This window comes from Tasmannia lanceolata, unplaced genomic scaffold (genome assembly GCF_043159265.1).
Source record: "Tasmannia lanceolata isolate RefF3 unplaced genomic scaffold, GAP_Taslan_0.1 ptg000006l, whole genome shotgun sequence".
NCBI classification, from domain to species: Eukaryota; Viridiplantae; Streptophyta; class Magnoliopsida; order Canellales; family Winteraceae; genus Tasmannia; species Tasmannia lanceolata.
Window position 1 is genome coordinate 43,219,285 of NW_027518683.1, and position 8,534 is coordinate 43,227,818.

The following is an 8,534-nucleotide window of genomic DNA, read 5'->3' on the forward strand; positions in this document are numbered from 1 at the left end:
AAGCACATCCCCTAATCTACTAATCATATGATGTGATTCAAGTAGGGAATTTTCGAACCCAAATCATGTTGGTTCGAAGCAAGTTTGTTCTAGTTTATGTATCTTTTCTAACCCAAACAAACTTAGTATTTGTTACAAATCTAAACATGCATTTAGATTTGTAATGTCCAAATCTACCACAAAAATCACAAGACATATATGAGTAGGTAGATGGACGGGATGGACATGATGATCTACAAGAATGGTCATGATGGCAATTACGTTTTACACTTTCTTGTAGTTTGTAATTTTCCAACTCAAGTTTCTCATTATTGATTTTCAAATAATTGATTTCCATTCTGAAGTTATTTGTTTCAAGAGATGAGGAATTTTGATTTTATCTCCTTCTTCTTTAAGGAGTTGATTTTCTTCTCTTAGTGATGTAATGATTTCACTTAGTTCGATAAAATTATTTTTAAACATTTCATTTTCTTCACTAAGATGTGCATGGTCTATTTCTAGTGACCTAAACTCCTTGTGAATACTAGCTAAATTATTTTTCAAGTTTGAATTCTTAGCTAGTTGATCATCAAGTTTCTTATTCAAATCTTAAAAAGCACAATGTAGTTCTTCAAATGTGAGATCAATATTTCTCAAAGTATTTTCATTAGATTTCTCAATTATTCCATCTAAGCATAGGATTTCACTTTGATAAGATTTTTCAAGTTTGTTTAAAATCTCTTTAGCATTAGTACATGAGGATACATTCTCATAAATGTGTGGTGGTAATGCACAACATGTTGCAATTAGGACTTTTGTATTTAGTAAAGATAATTTTTTATTATATTCATTTAATCCTTTAGATTTAGCATTTAAAATAAATCCATTTTCAATTGTCTTTACCATATCTTTATCTAGACCTTTTAAGTATGTCTTCATATGGTTCAACCATGATCCATAATCCGAACCATCCAAAATAGGTAGTCTAGATCCCATCTTTTAAGTTGCCAAAAAATTTGATCTTTAAACTCTTAACCGGTTAGGGTCTTAATCAAGAGCCCAAGCTCTGATTTTAATTGAAATCCAAGTAGTGACTTGGTTTGGCAACCTAGAAGGGGGGTGAATAGGATGTTTATAAAATCTTTACCATTTAAAAACTTTTCCTAAGATTTCACCCAAGGCTTATCCCTTGTTTAATTAAGTTTGAAATAGTTGAACTTAAACAATATTACAAATTAATATAAGTTCAAAACCCTTGTTGATTAGCAAACTTAATTAGGTGATTTTAATAGCCTAGTTAGCAACGTTAAGATATTTAGGTTGATTATCAATGCTAACTACTCACTCAATTCTAAGCACAAATAATCAAATAAGAGAGTGAGAGGGAGTGAGAGAAATACTAATCACACAAGTGACACAAAGATTTATAGTGGTTCGGCAAACGGCCTACTCCACTCTTCTCAAGGTCCCACTTAAGGATTTCCACTATTGAGACCTCCACGACACCCGGCTCCAAGGCTTTTACAATCCAAGGGAATTAAATAAGGATGTCCTTCCACCTTTACAATGACTCTCCTTCTCCGCCGAGTTCTAAGCGCTTCACCCAAAGGAATTAAAAACAACGGATGCCCTTGCCACCGATCGAATAAAGAAGAAGATAAAAGCTTTGCCTCTATGTAGGCTACAATGCAAGTTGAAGCTCCAAGGATGCTCTCAAGAATAAACAAGTTTAAGCCTAAACCAATCTCAAATGATTTTCTCAAATCAAGACACAAAGAGTTTGGTTGGTGAGAGAATTTAACCCAAAAATAATTCACAAATGATTTTCTAGGGTTTGTTGAAGTTGGACAATGTTCATCATATTGTTTTAGACCCATTAGATGGGTATATATGGAGTCCCAACTCAATATGACCGTTTCAGGGGCAAAACGGTGATTTTTGGGCCAAACAGTCAACTAGCCGTTGGACCACAACGACTATAATTTTTTGAACAAAAACACTTCTCGGAGTTCCGAGAAAATTCTCGAAGTTCCGAGAAAATTCTCGGAGTTCGGAGAATTCAAACAGAGCTTTTAATTTTAGAACCTGGAGCATTTCTCAGAGCTCCGAGAATTTTCTCGGAGTTCCGAGACTGGATTTCCAGCAAACAGTGTCCCATTTGAAAAATTCATATCTCCTTCGTTTCTCATCGAATTTCGATGTTCTTATACTCTACAGATATGAGAAAAATGAGAGTTATCTGTTAAAAATATTTGAAAATATTTTGAATAAGTTTTGATAGGATTTAGTTGCTGGTCCAGGTTGTTGCTTCGGAACTCTGTTTTGTTCATTCTTGTGTTGAATGCCATATGGGTCCCAATATGTTGGTACACCACCATGGCCATTCACTTATCCATTTAAGTTCTTAAAGGGTGTGTTAGTCTCTTTGAAAAATATATTTTTAGGGGTTTTAAGATGTGCCTTGATAAGAGAAAACACAAGAGAGATAGGTGATACAATCTACCTTTTTTACCACTCTCTTGAATGAACTCTTGAGGTAGCCATTGCTTGATCTTCTCTTTGAGTGCATGGCTTGCTTTGGGATCTTCAAGGTTGAGCTACTTTGCTTGACACCTTCCAAGGATGATGCCACTATTTGATTCCAGCTCCTTTGCAAGTTGTTGATCCACAAGCTTTGGCCTTCATTGATCTTCCTTTGTTTGTTCAATGCTTTGAGATGGTTGATGATGAGCTTCTCCTTGGTACCTCCAAGGTGTGATTGATCCAAGTATGTTCCGAGATTCTTTGCCATTGTGTTTGGTTCATCTTCAAGCATAGGCCAACAAGGTGTGTGCTAGTATGATTTGACTTGTGTAGGACCTGTCTAAAGCACAATACTCAAGGCAAATGATCAGTCCATAAACGACTAATCAATTTGTGTTTGTTAATCATCAAAACAAGATGATTAAATGAACCCATGGAGGACCTTTGGGCTTACAGTTTTACATAAACCAAGAGTCACTCAAGAAGCGATCTACATCGTAGAATCACGATATGGCGCGATCTAACAGTTAGATAAGCCCCCCATATGATCAGGTGCCATGAAATGGTGCATTTCTACATAAAAAAGTCGCTAGAAGGTCTATAAATTGACCAAAAACTCACCATTTATGAAGTGATTCGAGATTCCATTAGGGCCTGTTTGGATACCTCATGCATTTGTATTTTGATTTGGATTTGAGTTTTGGATACAAAATACATCCATCATCTTCATGAACATGTTTTAAGAGGGAGGGAGGGATGTCTCACTACTGTCGGAGCAACGTCGAGGAGCGGCGACGGTGAATGAAGTTGCCACAAATATTGATTTCCAAATAATGTCTCGCAGAACATATTTGAAAATCGGAATTTTTTGCACTGTTGTAGCTGATTTGGAAATTTTTAGGACCTTATCCAATTCAAAATGTCAACTAAATCCAAATCTAAACCTTGCGGGTATCCAAACGTGGCCTTATGGGAATTACTTCTAGTTATTCAAAGACATGCAAAATTCGAGGGCGTTTCGTGCTTGTTTCCTCTAGGGCTGGCAATTAAACCCGCAAAAAAGGTGATCTGCCCTGCCCCGCTCCGAACGGGGCGTGGATTCCCTGATTTAAGTGGGGACGGGGATTGAAAAAACTCCCCGAAGGGAGGATGGGGATTGCTCCCGCCCCGCCCTTTAATCCCCATACAAAATTGAATTTTCCGCTATTGAATTTGGATTTGTCGCTTTTAGTTTGGGTACCCGCACTTACCATAGAACAAATTTCATTTGGTATTTCTAAATTTTTCGTAATATCTTTCTCAAATGCATTTTTAGTAGAATTTTCTCTATTAAACACGTTTCCCGGTAGTATGCGGGGCGGAAACGGGGATTCCCCGCCATCCCTAAAGCGGGGACAGGGCGGGACGGGGGATTTTCTTTGAGGCGGGGATGGGGACTGGGAATGCAACATCTGGCCCCGCCCTGCCCCATTGCCACCCCTATTTCCTTTTGTGCATGCCATCAACAAGCATCAATAGATTATGTTTATTGGGCTTCATTGTATCTTGCAGGCAAACTCGCAAATCTCCTTAGCACATCATTCAAGTAGTGGAGGTGAATATCATCTTAAGGAAAGTAGAATTTTACCGTGCCTTGAAGTATCATTTTCTTCTACTTCTCCGCCAAGATTCATCCCAACAAACATTTCTCCAAGATAATCAGGACACCCCCCTTGATATTTGATCCGACAATAGCCGACTTTAAACGAGGCTGCCGTTGGATCAGACATCAACGGCAGCACCTATGTTGGTTCCCTATCACGTAGTTATACGAGTGTACACCATATAATTTCCTCTATTTGAATCACAATCTTATGATAAGAACAAGAGATCTTTCTCGAGCAAAGGGATTGATCCTCATTCATCAAGAATCATAAAAATCCTTTTCGAGTTTGAAATTCTTCATTCTGAATCGAGGTTCTTCTGCTTGGTTATTTTCTTTGATTCTTTATTTCAATATTCTAATTTTCTTTCCATCTCTTTTCCTTTTTCCCTTTCACTTTAAGACTAGAAATCTAAAGGGGCCCTTTGATTAAATGATTAACATTCATGGATGATTAGACTGTCATGAAAAAAACAAAGTAGCTGAACTCTACCAGGAGAAAAGAAGGGCTCTATTATATTCTCAGCCACAATTGAAGGTCATGGTAGGACCCTGCTTTCTCATGTGCAGTGTTTAGAAAAGCCACTTGATGTGGTTTCTACCTTTGATGCGACCACTGATCAACCACTTCATTTAGACAAGTATTCGAAATGGGTGGTGCATATCATAAATAACCTACTTCTTTATCTTCTTTTAAGTCATGTGAGTTTGAGGTGATGTGCTTTTGCATTTTGTCCACTTTAGTAAGAAAACAAAGCCTACTTGTAAAATATATTATCATCATTCTCCATCTCTCTCCCTTTGTGTTGATGATTTATCATAGCTAGAAAGTGGAAGTAACTAACCAATTATTCTATGGATAAATATGAGCATGCAAAAAGTATAGGAGAAGTTCAGCTGTTTGCTATTTGATGATCCAATGATTTATCTATTACATTTTGGTGTGGATGGATCAAAATCTTCTCCATCGGATAAGCTCAGGCCTTTTTTATTTTTTAATCAATTATTGGCAGTTTTACATAGACTTTGGGAAGAGATTTGGTTGAGTGGATGTAGCAAAAACCTTCCTGGGATTTTGAAGTTAAACTTTGGTGGCTGTGTCAGCGATCCTGATTTGGATGGCATCGGATGATTCATTGATCCTAGTCTAAATTAAATTTTGTTGGATGCTTGATTTGTTCAGTTACAAGTGAATGGATTTACTAGAGTCAGTCCATAAATACCCATAATTTTACTTTGGAGCTTCATTTTTATTTTTGAATTTCTCAAGTTGGGTATGTTGTCATAAGAGATAGGGTTCCAATTTCCAAACAGGTCCCTACACGACAAAGCAAACCAAGCTGAATCTGACATGCTGATTGAATGCTCAAATTTAGCTATTCATGGAGCCCACAAGTGGAGAAGTGACACCATGAACCCCAGCGGGATGCACCCATCACTGTCAAGCACTTAGAACATCCATCACTTCCTAGCTAAGGCTTAAGGTTGAACTTGCATTTTTAATTGAAGCAATGAAAAAATCCATTAGTTTTAACTTAGTAAATTATCGATCAAGGCATACAATCTAGCTAAATTTGTAGTCTTCAACCCTTAAATCACACTCTGATTACTCAATTTAACTGCGTGGCGGAGCCCTTGACTCCACACACCCACATTGAGGGTACTTAAGATTGACAGATTGAGCATTCAACTGTCCCAAATGTAATAGCATATAAATGTTGTATTGTAATTGTAATCCCGGTTGCAGATTCTATCATAATGTAAATCTCTTCAAAATTAACATCCGGGCATGCTCGATTCACCGAAGTGCCCAACAAGCAAAGTAATCAAGGGAGATATGGATGTCTAGTACCTACAAGCAAGCATAATTAAGAGTTCTCAGACACCCAATCTAATAGGAATCGAAGTGAGAGCAAAGAGAATAGAGAAAGAGCGCCAGATAAAGCGAGGTTTAGCAAAAGATCAAATTAATTAAAGGCCAAATCAAGCCAAAGCGAGGTTTAGCAAAAGATCAAATTAATTGAGGGCCAAATCAACCCAACAGGACCCTACGGACGGATTTGTTGTGGCAAAAACTTTGGGAAGAGTGTCCCAGTATGCGAGATAGAACTCAAAATCGCCCCGATTTGAGAGGAGGAAGAGAGGACAACCTATTTTGTCCCTACGATTTCAAGTCAAAACCTTTCTTCACACCTATATTGATAAATAACCACCCTCTAGAGTTTCCAAAGCAACCTTTCTTAGCCACTATAAGTATTCCTTGCCAATGGCATCCTGTGGTATATGCTTGACTTTGGCTAGACCAAGGGTAAGCCAACCCATAGTTTGACTAGTCCAAGGCTTTAACCCAAGGTGAAGTTATGGCTAAGACACGTAAAATAATCACTCTAGCCCTGTAATTAGCCACCCATGTGTTGCCACCTGATCTAGGAGCCTTTACCTCTAAATTATCAACCCTGAACTATAAATAATTCACTTATTTTCTTTGAAGGGCTAGAATTTGGCAAGAACTTAAAGAGCAGAAAATATCCCTTAAACTAAGCCATTAATTCCCTAGAAACCCCATTAACGTATAGTGTTGTGCATATGTCTTGTATGCTAGTGGTGATACAACACATTGATGGACCAATGTGCGACGCACACATGAGTCCTGTGCGATCAGCTCAGTAGGGTTGCAAGAGACGATGTACCTTTTCTGAGGTTTTTGCGGTAGTGTCTCAGAAGATATTTTTAATTTTCGATTTTGCACTAAGGGCCAGTTTGGATGCCGAGAGGATTTTGATTTGGATTTGTAACATTTGCCGACCATTTTGCGTTGTGGCTTGGATCCGGATCAAATCCTTCGATTTCCAAATTAGCGACTGACGGTGAAAAGAAATCAGATTTCCAAAGATGCTATGGAAATAAGTAATTGGAAATCCACAAATCTGGCAGTTTCCTTCACCCTCTTTGCTCCTCAACCTCTCCCCTCCACTAGGAAGTAACCCATCCGCTCTCTCCCTCCCTCAACATGAACTAGCGGAGCTATTCATTTTGTATTCAAAACTCAATTCCATATCCAAATACAAAATATGACGTATCCAAACGGGCCCTAAAGTTTTTTGAGTAACTTCTATGATACAGTGGCATTTATTTATAAACCACGTATTAGGGTTACAGGTTGTGGAGTTTTCTTTGTGTTTTCTTGGCCGGAGGGAAACAATATGAGTTCTCTAACCCTAAACCAAAATAGTGAAACTCTCCTCCCATGGACAAAAAGGCACACTACCGAGCCACATAAATCTTGTGTTCTTGCTTTGTGTGAATGTGTTTATAGCATCACTTCTTGACACTTGGTGCATATCGTTTTTATCCGATTTTTAGAGTTCAAAGATCTCTCAATTTTCTACAAATACTAATCCTAATTAGTATCCCTAATTACATAATCCTCACACACAGTAGCCTTAACCTTGCTCATAAACTAACCTCTCAAGGCATTTAAGAGCCTCAATCATGGTGAAGCAATGTCATAAACTTGACATTAAGTGAAGCAGCATCCCCTCTCAGTCTCTATTTTTACACCCCTTTTTAATCGATCATGGGTTACCTACTATTATATCACCCATCTTCATCCGAGTAGGAAAAATTTTACGCTCATTTTTTCACAAAAAAAATGAACATAAAATTTGTTTTACGCCCATTTTACATCCAAAGAAACAGAACTCGTTGAAAATCTCCTCTCTTAGGGGCCGTTTGGGTATGCAGATTTCAGAATTCAGGTTTTTAGTTTGAAAACAGTGTAAAAGAGGGTTCATGGTCAAGCTGATGTATGCTGTCCTGACAGCGTTTCTTGGATTTTAAGTGAGAAATTCAGGTTTTAAAAATCTCTCCTGCATCCCGAGATTTCTAAAACCTGAAAATATGGGAGGATCTGTCACTCTCTTGCTGACGGAAAGAAGGGCGAGAAGTAAAAAACGAGTCAAAAACGATGGTTGGTCCGCTTCTTTTCTTGTCTCTTAGCTACAATTTTGAAGAAATCCCGGATTCTAAAATCCACGTATCCAAACGGCCCCTTAGTATAAGTAATAGCCTAATAATATCATACAACTTAAGTAGTGACCATCTAATTGGGCACTCTTTGATTTACTTATTTCATGTTCTGTAGAGTAATCTCCTTCTGTTAGTTACCCTTCAGTGGACATGAGAATCTTATACCTTGCAGGAATTTTTTTGGAAAAGTTTGTGAAGTAAGAGTACTTTTTTTTTTGAAGGTAACAATTTTATTAGTGAGCTATAATCGAATTACATCGAGGGGCAAGATGTCCATTACAGTAGCCCTGACAATTATGCTATTCTTCGCCCACAATTTTCCTATATGAAGGCCTTTCCTAACTATAAGGGAGGACAGAGA